The sequence below is a fragment of the Eublepharis macularius genome, chromosome 14 (genome assembly GCF_028583425.1).
Source record: "Eublepharis macularius isolate TG4126 chromosome 14, MPM_Emac_v1.0, whole genome shotgun sequence".
NCBI classification, from domain to species: domain Eukaryota; kingdom Metazoa; phylum Chordata; class Lepidosauria; order Squamata; family Eublepharidae; genus Eublepharis; species Eublepharis macularius.
In genome coordinates this window covers 24,908,393-24,923,984 of record NC_072803.1, presented here as the reverse complement: position 1 = coordinate 24,923,984, position 15,592 = coordinate 24,908,393, and the positions used below count along the sequence as shown (strand labels likewise).

Here is a 15,592-nt window from a genome sequence, read left to right as displayed (position 1 = left end):
AGGCATATGCATCACCTCTGAGCTGCGGCCCCTGCTGATCTCTCTTTGAAAGGGGCTTCCATGTGATTCTGTGCGATTGCTGTGAATTATGTGGTTTTGAGAATCACAGCTTCAGTCAGACTGATTCCCATTTATAAAGGAAGCATTATATCAGACAGCACAGACGGAACCAATCTGTCAGCCCGTAGGCAGGAATGCTAAAGGGCGAATACATAGTACATGGAAGGTGATGTCATTGCTACGATATTAAAAAAAAAAAGTTCTAGGCTTATCTGGAACAAATTACCCATTGAAACCCCAGAAAACCTGCCTCTCTGATTGGCATGGCATACTACTAACAGATTTATAACTCAGATTGTTTGACAGTTTCCCATTTCCTTTCATGTATTTCTAAGCGACGGTGGAGAATTTGCCAACGGAACACCACACGGCAATCGTTGGCTGCAGGGCTGGGCAGAATGGAAAGGAACAGGCTTTCCAGGAGAGTTTTCTAACTGTGAGTAGACACTTTGCAGACCTTGAAAAAGCTTCCATTCCTGGGAAACAGAATTTTGCCTCTACCCCTCCTTTTTTCATTTGTAGAATGCAGGTTTTAGGTTACAGCAAACTAGTGAAAAAAAAGGGAGCAAGCTGTATAATTAATCATATTAGATCCTGGCAGATGCTTTAGTTTGCAACAATGTTGCTATTATTAAGTGTATACGGCTGCCCATTACAGCCAAAGTCCACGTGCTCGGAGTTCTGGGAAGAAGGACTTGGCAGTCTTTCCCTGAGCGGAGCAGGCCTGTCACATGGCATGCTTCAAGTACCACTTTCCCAACCACAATCAATCACTCCGCTTGTCAAATCTGTCAGTTCTACCTCATTGTGAGACCTTTCTCCGAAAATGACCGCAAGCCTGATTCAAAATGAATGGCAAAAGGCGGGCAAGGAGGCAGCTGCTTTTCAAACAGGGCCATTCAAGTTAAGAAAGGAAGCAGAACCAGGGAAGCAAAGCAGAAAATGTAAGGATTGCTTAAGAGTAATTCAAGCGGCAGGCCAAAAACAACAGCAACAGCAGCACAGAAAAGAGGCCAGTAACACCTTTAAGACTAACCAACTTTACTGTAGCATAAGCTTTCGAGAACCACAGCTCTCTTTGTCAGATGCATCTGATGAAGAGAACTGTGGTTCTCGAAAGCTTATGCTACAGTAAAGTTGGTTAGTCTTAAAGGTGTTACTGGACTCTTTTCTATTTTGCTACTACAGACTAACATGGCTAACTCCTCTGCATCAACAGCAACACACACACATAAAGGTAGAGCTGGTAGACTCACCAGACCTTTATGTCCCCAAAATAGAGACAAAAGTGTGAAGAGTTTTGTTTATTATTTCTACAGGGTAATATATCACAAAGGCACTCCACAGAGTTAATGCACGGTGGGTTGGATCCTGCTAGTTTTTCTTCTTGATCTCTTTCTATTTTCTTTCCTACTGTAGTCACAATCCCATTGGCTTTTGTTTACACTGGTCCTGTGATCTCCAGTATAGACTTTTGAGTGGTCAAAAGGGGCTCCTCTTCTCTACCTTTCACCAGTGGCAAAGCTGATGCGATACAGTCCAGAAAGTTGGGAACACCCCAATTTCCAGAACTTAGGGTCAAGCTACGCATGACAGTGGGGAATGAGATCTGTGACTGGATTCCCCAAGATGCAGTTGAGCTGTGGCACGGGAGGGAAGATACAGATGAGGGCCATGGTACTGATGAACGTTTGGTGTAGTGGTTAAGAGTAGCAGGACTCTAATCTGGAAAGCCAGGTATGATTCCCCACTCCTCCGCTTGAAGCCAGCTGGGTGACCTTGGGTCAGTCACAGCTCTCTCAGAGCTCTCTCAACCCCACCCACCTCACACGGTGTTTTGTTGTGGGGATAATTATAACATACTTTGTAAACCACTCTGAGTGGGCATTAAGTTGTCCTGAAAGGCAGTATATAAATCAAATGTTGTTGTTGTTTGAAATTATTAAAGTTTAAATTATTAAAATCTATTTTACTATTACAACATGTTTAATTTTTTTAAGCCGGAAGTAATATTGTTGAATTTCTTTCAAAATACAGGTATACCCCGGTTAAGACTTAACCTAACAGCATTTTTATGTGCCACGGCCCACTTAGTTATTGCAGCAGCTTGGAAGAGCAGTAAACTCCCTTTGTTATCTGATTGATACAAGAAGATACAGGAAATATTTGTAATGGAGAACATTCTAGATCAACAAAAGCAGATTGAGTCAGACCAATATATCTCTGATTTTGCTGAAACATGGCCAACTGTAATTGACTTTACAGCAAGAAATGAGGCAACTTTTCACTTTACCCACCCCAAACAGTTCCTACTTTTATGATGTAGATGTATCATTAGCTGTAGTTCTATCCATGATTGTAAATTTAGTTGACCCACTGTTCTTTAATTACTTAGTAATTCTTGTGTATACTTTAATATTTAGCATCTTTCAGTGTTTTGATTTCTAACTTCTGAGGTATGTTGTTTTAAAGCTGTTATTGTACAATTTTTCTGTTTTAATAAAGTTTATTTAAAGCTGGGGGGAAAAAATAAGTTGACCTGAAGGGCGGTATATAAATTGAATGTTGTTGTTGTTGTTGTTGAAATTGTGGCCCCTTCATTAATACTTTCCCACAAAACTGCCCAACCAAAGTGGTTTTAGCTCTATTATGAAAAAAAGTCACATGCTTGTCTGTTTGTTTTTTCTTCCTGTTCTGAGGCTATAAGCAAAGGGGAAAGTGATGAGGGAAATTCTGAGGCGTGGAAGAGTTCCCTTCTCCAACACTGAAACCCCAATACATACCAGCTGCATTTTAAAACTAAATTACATGTGAGGTATCCATGCTCTTTCTCACCAACATCACAAGTAGTCATTGCCAACTACAAAGAAGGGTCTGGGAGAGAATCGAACAGAGCTTGACTGGTCATGTTCACAGTCTCACTGCCGAAGAGTCTCTCTTCAGCATTTGGATGAGACTATATAAACAACATATAAATAGATTCAAAGAAGCTCTGTTAAATACTGACAGAGAAGATATTCTCTCCAAAGATGAGCAGAGAAGACATTCTCTCATTGACAGTAACACAGAGGTAAGCAACTAACATTTGAGTTACTATACATTATCTCTGCAGTGTCACTTGCTATCCACTATCAGAGAGCGGATACCAGTGTTGACGTGAGTTTTGTAACTTTTACATTGAAATCCTAAGCAGAGTGACTCCAGTCTAAGCTCATTGATTTCAATGGGCTTAGACTAGAGTCACTCTCCTTAGTATTTCATTGTTAGAGTCCCAAAAGATTAAACCAGTTCATGGAGTTTCTTGGTTAGACAAAGCCTCTGATCCATTCTGCTTTACACAGTGGTTTGTTGGATACCACCAGATCTTTGCTGTATGACACAGTATGTTGGACTGGATGGTCCACAGGCGCCTCTTATGTTCTTCCAGTGTCCAGGAGAGACTCATACTTAATGATTACTTTTCTCTTTTTATTTCTCAAGATTGAGGGAACAGATTATGGTCCTAATTTAAAATATTCTGGACATTCTAATTCTACCCTGGATCCAGTCATTCACGATTCTCTCTCATAGTGCAGACTGGCGGCTCTTTTCTCAATATCCTCAGAATACATTGTTTTGTCCACAGTTATTTCTGTGTCCTGTGCCCAGTAGAAACTTACCGTTACATTTGTACGTATTTTTAAGCTTCACTGCTCTAAGCCTTTAACCCTTTCCAATGAATAAATGTGTGTTGTTGTTTTACCTCTGGATTCCTGTGTGGTTATAGGGTAGAGAAATTATTTTCCCAATTAATAACCAAAACCAGGAGAAGGGAATAAGAGGCCTATTAAACCTGCCTCTCTCAAGTAGGAGGGGGAAGACGTCTTAAACCATCTCTCACAGGTTACCTTATGGTGATGGCTTACTGACCTATGAACCTACACTAAAAAAAAGTACATGAAACCCTTTGGTTTAGGTTAAGAATCACTGGAGAAGGCTCAATATGGCAGCTGCAAATAAAATCCATAACATGCAACCTGAGATTTTATTAGCTTTTATGAAGATCCCACCTGAGTGTTACCCAGTAAGTTCCCTGAGTGTTACCCAGTTACCCAGTAACTTCCCTGGAAAGAAGGAACGTGCACCGAGGTCCCCTTGTCCTAGTCCAACATTCCAGCCATTACACCATACACCATACCGGCTCTTGGAAGTGCTCCTTTCCAATCTTTGTCTACTGGACTGTTTATTTTGCTGAAAGCATGTGTGAGAATAATTAAAGCCCCATTGTATTAATGGCTTTCAGGTGGAAGCTGAGGCCATTTTTCTTTCTAAATAAAACTGTCTTAACTGGCGAGCAAGAGGAGAGTTAGTGAAGCATTAGCAGGCATTACCACAGACCTGTTACCAGTCTATTGACAACAGAACTGCAGGTTCAGACGAGTGTCGGCAGGAATAAAATGCCATTGAACGATCAAAGAGGATGACGAGTCTTGTCTAATAGACCAGTATTATGGGGAATTATGGTATCTCTTTTTTTCTTCTTTTTAATGTACTGATCCTGCCTTCCCAAACAACAAGAACTTTAACTCTGGCATTTGGGGAGTGTCTTTGGGGCTTGGGGTTGGAGGGAAAGATATGGACCATATGAATCAAGAAAATGACGTGGAGGATAGATTAACCCTTCCTGAACCACAGCCATGGTCAGAATCACCCCTCTTCCTCCAGATGTTTCTTAGCTTTTACACACGCACACACACAATAATAGACCACCCAGGACATATCTGGATTGCAAGATGGTTGTAAAAAAGCTCTTACAAGCATCCTTCAGCAGACCGTCTGTTCCTACAGTATGCTGGGGAGGAGGACAGCCATAGCATGATGAATATCACTAAGCAGTTTGAATATAATGCATGGAATCAAGGGGAAAACATCAGGTCTGAGAGTGGGAGGTAGCAGATCAAAGGACCAGGAAGTCTCGCAGGATGTCTGCAGGGGGAATACCCTTCCTGTGGTGCGTTGAGATCAGCTTTGTAACAGAAAAGACTTGATTTGCCATAATAAAATCTCTTTCTTAATGCAACATGTTATGTTTCTTTGAAAGCAGCAGCGCAGTTTTAACAACAGGATGCTGTGACCTCATGAGCCGAAGCTCTTGACTGTTGCATATTTTGCAGACAGGGATGTGGCACAGGAGTGGACATTCTAGAAGCCACAGATTCTTACATTACAGCATTAAAAACACAAATAAGGTCATGTCGTTGTGAAGGACTGTAGCTGCTCGGAAAGCCCTTTTTTGCCAGGGCCAGTCTAATTTTTTAGTACCTGTCTCTGATTTTGTAGTGTCTGTCTCTGATAAATCTTGGGAATGCCTTTTGGGGATGTATTGTGCAAATGTGCATTGACTGAGTCGTCACTCTTCAGATACTGTAATGCTTATCTGCTATCTAACTATGCATCCCTTGGCTTTCCCTTCACCTTGTGCAACCATTATTGCACAGCACAACACGATTGCATTAGAATGCAGATATAAGTGTATTTTAATCTCAAAGGATGTTAAGAAGGATTGAAGCCTCTGGGTGGTGGCTGGAGATCTCTCAGAACTACAACTGATCTTCAAGTTACAGAGATCATTTCCCCTGGAGAAAATGGCTTCTTTGAAGGATGCACTTTATATTATAACCCTACCTCATCAGATCTCAAAAGCTAAGCAGGGTCGGCCTTGGTTAGTAATTGGACAGGAGACCTCCAACGAAGATCAGGGTTGCAGAGACAGGCAATGGCAAACCACCTCTATTAATCTCTTGTCTTGAAAACCCCACTAGGGTCACCATAAGTCAACTATGACTTGAGGGTATTCTCCATCACTAATCCAACTGAGGTCCCTCCTCTTTCCAAACCCCACTCCCCAGGCTCCACCTAAAATCTCCATGTATTCCCCAGTCTAGAGCTGGCAATCCTAATTTAAGCATCCGTCCACAAGCCAACAAGAAAGCACTCAAGCCATCAATATAGGGTCTATCCCTGACATGTTTATGCTGTCTTTCCTCCAAGGAGTTCCGAGTGGCATTCAAGGATCTCTCTTCCTCACAGCACCTTTGAGACTAGGGGGAGGCAATTGGCTTGGGGTCATCCATTCATAGCCAGACAGGGTATTGGACCTGGCTGTGCTAGGACCAAACTCAACGATATATCTGCCACAAGTTGCAAACAGATGCTACGTCAGGGATACTAACATTCAAAATGCTCAGGGCTGGATTCAGTGTAGAAGTGTGATGTGTGTGTGTGTGTGATTCAGCCCCCCCTCCCCAATTTCAGGAGCCAAATGGCTGTTTGCCCTTCTGTAGAGCTCCATATACTGTATCCAGTGTGTGCGGAGCATGACAGTGAGCCAAATAGGCCCCATGTTTTGGCTCAGGAAAATGCCACAGAAGGGAAAGGTGAAGCCCTCCCTCCTCCTACGCTGCCTTCCTGAGCTGGATTAGGGCCTGGTGCATTTGGGAACATTAGTATCCTGATGTAATGTCTGTCTGCCAGTTGGGTTGGGGAACACCGGTCTGACTACTGCGGTAGATGTCTCATTTAGTTTAGCCCCTGGACCCTAGCCTGGCACTGAAGAGCATTCCACCACAATGGCTTCCACCGGTGGAGGGTATCCATCAGACTAAATACATATTATTGACCTTGTTGGAAAACATTGCACAAAAAGAGAGATTTCAAAGTGCTAAGAATGTGAAACGCCGATGCTTTAGGCCATACGTAAAGAGAAAACAGGCTGATGCAGATGGTTGGCTTTCTTCACGAGTCAGGGGCAGTGGCCACCACAGAAATCACTTTGGGAAGGCAGCATTACTCCTTTATCTATCATTACTGACACATTTCCTGTGTTAGTGACTCTGTAGACAGCTCTGTTATTGATGGACTTTTTCCAGTAGTCCCTTGCCTTCACTTACAGCTTGTGTTTCTTTTCTTTCAACTCATAAAAAAAATTTGGTTATCGTGCGGGGGGGGGAGGAAGGGGTCCTTTGAAAGCACTTTTTGTGGAATGCCTTTAAACTGCTGGAACAAGGCCGGAAGTATGTACAAGGCGTGACGGACACCCTAATCTATGTGTTCAACAAGGAGATCTGGCCAATGTGTAATTACAAGATGCTGAAAGATCTTAAACATGGGAGAAAAACAAACTTCTTCGTCAGACAGAATTGCTTTTTTCGGTTTGTAAAAAAATGCACATGGCTACAGGCATGAAGAGAATGTTGGGTTGCCAGGGCCAGATTTGGAGAGGTTAATTATATGTTTTAAGAGTTGCATAGGACAGAACATTTCACCATGTATAGCATTTCCCATCAGAGCACTGGACTGATGGGGAAAGCTGCAACTTGTAAAAATTTCCTTTCTGGATAATGCTGAATGTCTCTTCAGATCTGGTGTCCCGTAAAGCCCTTGGTCACCGCCCAACTGTTTCCCACTCTAGAACCTGATCAATGTCTTCGCTTTGTTTCATTCCTCCTCATTTCCTCCTTTGAATCATTCAATTCATTGTCGAGGAAGCAAGCTGCTTTCTCTTTTCCATTACATTTTTTAAATTGAAAAGCTGTTCACCTCTTAGCACAGCTCTCACATTTCCTGTGTCTTCTCTCCATCATCAACTTCTACTTCTCACACTTATCATGGCCAAAGTATTAAGTTATGTAGGAGATCTGCAAATGGATTACCTGAGGTTTTTAATTTTTACTTTAGAACAGAACTTTGACAGCTAGAAAGCTAGCCCTCATATAAGTTTTTCCAACAGGGCAAATAACACCTCCTGGGCAATTTCAAGTATACAAATAGGGTTGCCAACCTCCAGGCAAGGCCTGGAATTCTCCCAGAATTACAACTGATCTCTGGAGGAAATGATAGCTTTGGAGGGTGCACTGTATGGCATCACCCACTGAGCTCCCCTAAGTCTCCAGGAATTTCCCAACTAAGAGTTGGCAACCCTATCTGCAAAACAGCATGGCACGTGCCTCATTTCCAAGACATCTCAATCACTTCCATCCAAAATCAGCCCACTGCAAAGCACGGGAGCGCTCTCAGTGCAGCGTGATGACATCACTCTCAGGAAGGCAGGAGTGTGCCCGAGAGGCCCGTTCCTGCGCCTTTCCCTCCAATGGCCAGGTGAGTGGTGGGGTGTGTGTGAAGGGTGGGAGTGGGGACCTGGGATCCCTTGATAGTCCCTGCACCTGGGTACATTGTATACATGGATATGAGTTAGATGGCTCTTCTAATCTACATATAGCAATATAATTGTGCAAGGTTATTGTTTTATGCTCCTCTCTGAGGTTGTTTTATTCTAGGCCTCTGACTCCCTTTGTGGCCTGTCTGGTTATGGGGCCAGGCTAGCCCTGTTTCTAGGACTGCCAGCCTCCAGGTGGTGGCTGGAGATCTCCTGGAATTACAACTGATCTCCAGGTGACAGAGATCAGTTCACCTGGAGAAAATGGCTGCTTTGCAGGGTAGACTCTATGGCATTATGCCATTCTGAGGCCCCTCGCATCACCAAAAATCTCCCTCTCCAGGCTCCACCCCCAAAATCTCCAGGAATTGCCCAGTCTGGACTGTTTCTGTGTGCAAAGGTACCTTAAATAACTTTCTTGGTCATACACAGCAACTGTTCTTCTACAGTTCTAGCCATATCTATGACAATATTCTATAGTTAGGTCTGAGGCTGAATGGCCTCCTAGCATGCTGGTTTGTCTCAGACATCTGCAGGAGGAAAAAAAGGGGAAGGAGCCCATGCTGGCATTGTGCCAGGATGCTTACGTCACCTCTGAAAAAACTCGAACAGACGCATGGGCTTTCTTGCATTTTACAAAAACTCTATGGTGAAAACTGATTTGGGGGGGGGGGGGATGCTAGAGTGTCTAAAGATGCCACTTCTGGTTCTTACTGGAAGTGACATCAGCATATTGGTGTGATTCTGGCACACTAAGCCCTGCCCCCTAACTCCTCTCTGGATTTTTGGCTAGAGCCTGGCAACACTAATTTACCTAATGAGTGTGTAGCAGATCTGAACCAGGGCCTTCCTGACTAATTGGTCAGTATTTTAATAAGTACTCTTTCTGTGGAGAGAATGACATAAGCTGCTTTGGGTCCCCACTAGGGAGAAAGACAGTAAACATGAAGTAAATAAATAAATACACTTTTAAGGCCCTGTTAACAAATTACAGTGAATGTATACATGCAATCCATGTACAGTATGCAGTACAGTGATATTTCTTTATATGTGCATTGAGTAATTTTCATGTTACATACAATGCATGTTCAGCTGAGCGTGCAATCTAAACCCCTTCTTGGTTTTATTTGTAAAGTGAATGCATGCCTCTTTCTTACAAACAGATGCATGTGTGTACATCCAGGATGTATGTGCATTCATGACAACCTGTTGAACAGAGCTAAAGTCTCAATTTTTTTACCCCAGAAGCAAAAAGTCAACGTTATGTTCTCTCCTTTGGACCAGAGGGTGCATAAAGATGATACATAGAGGCTGGAGGCAGGAAAATAGGATCCCTTGTGCCTGAAATGACCGCTTCCTATTGATTCATGGTAATGCTGGCCCCAAGTGAAGTCTTGAATCAGGGCCCTCCCCCACTTAGCTTGGACAGTTGGACCCCAGGCAAGAGCAGATAATATTTCAGCTCCTTTCCTTAATGGAACAAAGATGACTCAAAGGCTTTTTAGAAGGAGCGGTTTCATTTGGTCTTGGATGTTTGCTACACGCCTTTTATTTTATGGGTAAATCATCATCTATTAGTTCTCCTTTAAACAAGATGATGGGAGCCTTTACTCAAATCATAACAGTCCCTTTCAGCTGACTCCGGGGAAGAAAATTCGTCTGTGTCAGCAATTTCCTCCCCCTCCCCTCTTTGCGAGTTCTACCTTGCACAGTAGAAAGGCCTTCTTCCTTACTGCTGAACAAGTGCACAAAGATTATCTTATTTATTGCAGGAGACATGTTTTAAAACAACTGACAAAACCACAAGATGTAAAATGACAAGCAAAAGAAGAGGGTGTTTTTTTTAAAAAAGCCAGCATATATTTCTGGCATTGATCAAAATACAGTATTTATTTTAAAGTTGCAATTAGCCCTTTGCAAGCAAGAACATAGCAGGAAAAGCAACTATTAACTGAGAGGCCCTGCATCCTTGTTTGGGCTGAGTTGTTCTCTTTGCAGCCCAGTGATTAACATTAAAGAACTGTGTGAACTTTGGGGTGGGGGGTGGGGAGAGGAGCTGAGATTTATTTCCCCCCCTCTTTCATTCCCTTGATGTGTGACTAACAGCTGTTTTTCTTTGTGGTAAATCAGTGGGATCTTCCTGTTGTTGATGTAATGGAGATGCTTCCTGGTGTGAAATTCTACAGGATGGATTGTGCAAAGGGTGTAGGAGTTCAACACACTTATCAAAGTACTTTAGGAAGAAAGGGGGGGACCCACTTGTCTATTCTGCAGGGATAGGCAACAGTTCAAAAGACACATACACAGGATCTGGTATCGGGTCAAAATGATATGCTGGGTTGTTGAGCTGGGGAGGGTGCACCTTTTTATAAAGGAGGAAAAATGCATTTATGATTGCAAAGGGGTCTCCGTGTTAGTCTGTCATGGCAAAAAACAAAAGTCCAGGAGCATAAACATTTCTAGTTTTTAAGGCAGAGTTGCCAACTCCAGTTTGGAAAATTCCTTGAGATTGGGGGGGGGGGGGTGGAGCTTGGAGAGGGCAAGGTTGGGGGAAGACCTCAGCAGGGTATAATCCCATAGAGTCCACCCTCTTAAGCAGCCATTTTCTCCAGGGGAACTGATCTCTGCGGCCTGGAGATCAGTTGTAATTCGGGGAGATCTCCAGCCATCACCTGGAGGTTGGTGACATTATCCACTGGATTTTTTGCACAATTTAAGGGAGTTCCATGCTATCCTAAGCAGTTATACCCTTCTAAGCCTAGACCCTTCAACGGTTCTTAGAATATCAAGTCATATATTCAACTGGCCCACTAGTACAGAGGATTCTTGGCAGTTTACAAGGCTTGGAAAGGAAAGTCTTTCCTTCTATTGAGGTAAAATAATAGAATTACAGATTTTGCATGGATCTCATTGGGCTTTTTAACCCAGCAATTGTCATCTTCAGGGTTGACACCTTGGGGTGGGCTGCTGTGCTCCAACTTCTGGATCATAAATGCATACAGAATCACCATTTCTTTAGATCTTCCTGCTGCTAATAATCCCCAGAGCAAGGTTCCAGATCTCTTGATTCTCTTTGCCCAAATATTATGAGAAGCAACAAAATGGCAATTTGAGGTTACTCTATGATGGAGAAGTTACTTCATGACATCAAGGCTTGGATTGTTCTTCACTAAAATACAAATCCTGGTGTTTAGCTTGTGCTTCCTATCTTCAGCTGTCTTGGTCTGCTGCCCATAGATTTACTTAATCTTGACACTTAATCTTAACTCTTTCACATCTTCCTATCACATTAATCTAGTATTATGACACTTACAGTCACATGCTTGCAATTCTGTTCATCCCATGCTGCTACACAGAGGGTAAAGAAGGTTCCAGGGCCCAGAAAAATCGAAGATCGCTTTTCTAACCCAGTCCTTCTGATCTCAGGCAGATTCCTATAATGCATCTCTATGAGATGCCGGAAGAAGCTCAATTTGAAATCTTCCACCAACGGCGATTCCATACTCACCTTTGCTTAACTGCTTACAGTTTGTATATTACATGCTTTTAACCTCATATCCCCCTTATCCCACACCAGCCCATAGTGCCACGGGGGTGGCAACGTATGACTTACCATTCGTGGCTGTTGTATGGCTAAGTGTGTTGGGTTGGGGAAAGCAATGGTGAACTACCCTGTAAAAACTTCACTGCGAGACTCTGCTGATCTCTCTCTATGCGCTATAGGACAGAAAGGGCTGGAGGGGGACAATCTGTGGAGTAGCCGAGGGTCGAACATGACTGTGTGGCTTGGATCGGATCGGAACCTCATATCAGTGAATATCCATATTAATGTCCAGGGGTCATTTCGCAGAAAAAGAGGTGGAGGACCTCATTAGCATAACTCATTAGCATATGCCGTGCCTCTTGCCATCACCGGAAGTGTGTCATTAGCATAACTGATTTGCATATGCCACACCCCCTGAGATCACCTATCCTGGCTGTTTTGGACCCAATCTTGACCATTCAGGGCTGAAATTGGGCCCAGAATGGCAAAAAGGGTCTGAAAATGGCTGAAAAGGGGCCCACAATGGCCGAGAGTCAGGTGGGTGGGGCCACCTGACATGTGATCTTTTGGGGGAACTGCCGGAACTGCGTTCCTGCGCATTCCCCCTCAAAATGAGCCCTGTTAATGCCCAATTTCTTATATAAGAAATAAGAGCCCCTGAGGATGGGCGGTTTATAAATTGAAATAATAAATAAAATAAATAAAATAATCCCACAGATTGAAGCACAGGATGGGACTCCAGACCCAAGTTGTGTATTCCACTAAGGAAACAGCTCAAATCTTAAGATTCCCAATAAAAGGTTGAAAGGAAAACTGGCAACTCAGCATTGGAATAAGGCACCAGCAGGCGTTTTAGCAGTGAAGGAAGCCAAAAATCTTTCAAGGAAGATAGGGTGGAGAATTACATTCAAGAACGGCTTGTATTCATTTGTGGCAGAGAGTCATTACTACCACTGTTCCTCCCCCCCCACCTTCTCCTTGGCAATATTAGTTAATTAAACTATGCAAATTAAAACATCTTAATTTATATAATATCAATACCACAGCCTTAAACCATTTGGCTTCATTCGTCTGGCAAGTTTGTTCCATAAAATGTTTGGAACGGCTCTAAAAGGAGAGAGAAAAGAGCTGTAAATCAGGTTTAATTTATTCATTTTCTGTTTGATATGAAAGCTTGCCAAAATCAGATTATTTATGAGCCCTTCACAACAATAGGCATTTTTATGGTTTGAAATGACAAAAAAGGAGGGGAGGGGCCTTTCCTGGTTGTTTCTTTTCCCCTCTTTTCTTTTGCATATTTGACTGGCTTTGCAGAATTTTTTTTCTGGGGAGGGGCGGGCGGGGATGGAGCTACTTAATCTCAAAGAAAATATTTAATCATTAATATTGTGAAAATAATTTACATTTTAATCTTGAAAAAGATATGATATTTTAGAAGCAACTATGGGTAGTCAGTTCTAAACTTCAAAGCACCTGGGGCTCAATCTAGTCGATTTATAGATGTGGCACCTGCACATTAAGGAAACCATGTGGGGCACAACATTTTTTTTCTTGCCCCATGATGGGCATGCACAGGCAATCAAAGTACCAGGCCATGATGGGGAACTGGAAGCATGTGCCACCTCCCATATTTCCTTTCCAGCCTCTCTTTGCTCAGTCAAGGACTGTGAATTCTGGAGAAAATGGGCTAGGGCTAGGGGTGCATATTGCCCCTCTCATTCCCCATAATGACCCAGCATGGCACCTTTGTTTGTCACCTTAGAGGATAGAGGAGGAGATAAACTCATGACATCACAAGCCCACAGCCAATCAGTTCAATGCACGGTCAGCACTGATTGTTTTAAACACGCTGGACCAGTTCCTCCCCCAGTCTCAACTCTAGGGAAAAGACTATATGTAAGAACACATATAAGTGTGTATATTTGCCACTCAAAGTATATATGTTTGCACGCACCCTGTTTATTTATATTCATTCATTTAAAAGCTTTTATCCCATTTCATTTTATGGCCTGAGAGTCTCTCTTCATGAGATGCCTCAGTGCATGTTCATCAAGTGTAGGGATGCTCAATGTTAGCCGGGAAGCGTAGTTTAAAAACAGCTGTCAGAGATCGCTCCTCAGAGGGTTTGTTAATTTCATCTTCCAATCCCCAAATGCTCTGTCAATTTCACCTCTCCAGTCTAAAACTGTGTGGGATCGCAACCAGAGGGCAGCAAGGAATTGAAATGGGCTGGAGCTGCCTTCTAGAGTTGGGCTTGGACCTGGAGAGGTATAATGGACTGAAGTTTCCCTTCTGGCATTTCACAGCCCCTTCACACAGTTCCAGTGTATAGCAAAGCCTTTGCCCTGCTGCCGGCTCTGCCTTTTAAAACTACCCTTCCCAGCTAACATTGCATCTCCGGACACACGTTCTTCGTGTGTCAGATGTCTCGTGTAGAGAGACTCTGAGATGGCACCCATGTGTGTGAACATGATGTCACAAGCCCCAAGCTAATCAGTAAAACACACAGCCAGCGTCTTCTCCAGACCCTAATACACACTTAATACTGGCATTCAATTAACCTATTGACTTGCCATGTTAACATTGTTCAATTAAATGCCTCCATGCTTGTTGAAGAGAAGTGTCCGAGGCCCGACACACCGGCCTCGGACTCCCCCCACCCCCACCCCCCCGACGATGCAGAACCCACCTACCGGGCGGGAGAGGCCAAGGACGAGGCCCCACCGGTGGAAGAAGGCCCCAGCGGCTGCGCCGTCGCTGCGCTGCTGCCCGCCGCCGCACCGGAGGAGAGGAGCCCGAGCGGCCACGACAGCGGGCGCACGCGGAAGCGGCGGCCGGCGCGGTCAGCGCTCTGGCAGCGACGGCCCCGTCCGGGCCGCGGGGAAGGCCGCAGCGAGTGGGGCGAGGCTGCGCCGGGCGGCCGGACGCCGGCGCAGGCACCCTCGGCCGAGCGGGATGGCGGCCGGGGCCAGCAGGGGGGAGGGAGGAGCAAGCCAGCCTGTGATTGGAGGGCGGCCCGGGGAAGGGCCAGATCGCCCCGTCAGGGGCCTAGCCCGCCGTCCATCACAGGGCAGGAGGGAGGAGGGCAAGAGGCATTGGGGGAGAGCGAGGCAGCCCGGCTAGCAGCCCACCAACGGGGCAGAGGGAGGTGGGCACAATGGGCTGGGATGCAGGTGGCACAGGTGTTGGGATTGATGGTGGGCGGAAGCACTCGGGGGTGAGGGTGGAGCTGGAGAGGGGAAAGTATTTAAGGAGGCTCTGGAGGCAGGCCGAGGAGGAAGGTACTGGAAGAGACATAGCAGGAGCCCGGCATCCTAAGGCGAGCACCCTGCCATTTGTCAGCTGGCTGCCCTGAAGGTTAAGGCGCAGCCGGCCGGGTGGAGCCACGTGCTGACCGGCCCGCCGGTCAGACAAGGGCCGCCCTAGTCTGAGGCCGTCTGTGAAAGAGCCTCCACGCTTCTTTGGGGACCCGCCCAGCCGCTCCAGGCTACCAGCACGGACCCGCCGGGACCGCCCCACCCCGACCCGCCGCCAGGGGGCGTGCCACAGCCTGACATTGTGGTGGAGAATGCAGGCACTGACCCTGCTGTGAGGCGCCCGCGACCCCACCTTCCGACCCCGCCCGGGTGGACGAGGCCTCGCACCTATCTGCGCCCGGCAACCTTCGGCCGGCCCAGGCTTGACTCCGAGGCGGTACCGACGGAGGGCACTCCCATGGACCAAGCAGCTGCCGCAGCAGCGGGCGGGGCCGGGCAGCCCGCGGCCCCGACGGCCCTGGACTTGTGCCAGCTCAG

At 45.2% G+C, this 15,592-nt stretch overlaps 1 long non-coding RNA gene across 1 annotated transcript; it reads left to right on the top strand.

Annotated features, from left to right (window-relative positions):
• The first annotated feature begins 380 nt into the window (after positions 1-380).
• Positions 381-3,801, top strand: LOC129342560 (uncharacterized). Its single transcript, XR_008598224.1, has 2 exons — positions 381-496; positions 2,098-3,801. It is a non-coding gene; the product is annotated as an uncharacterized LOC129342560 (long non-coding RNA).
• The last annotated feature ends 11,791 nt before the right edge of the window (positions 3,802-15,592 follow it).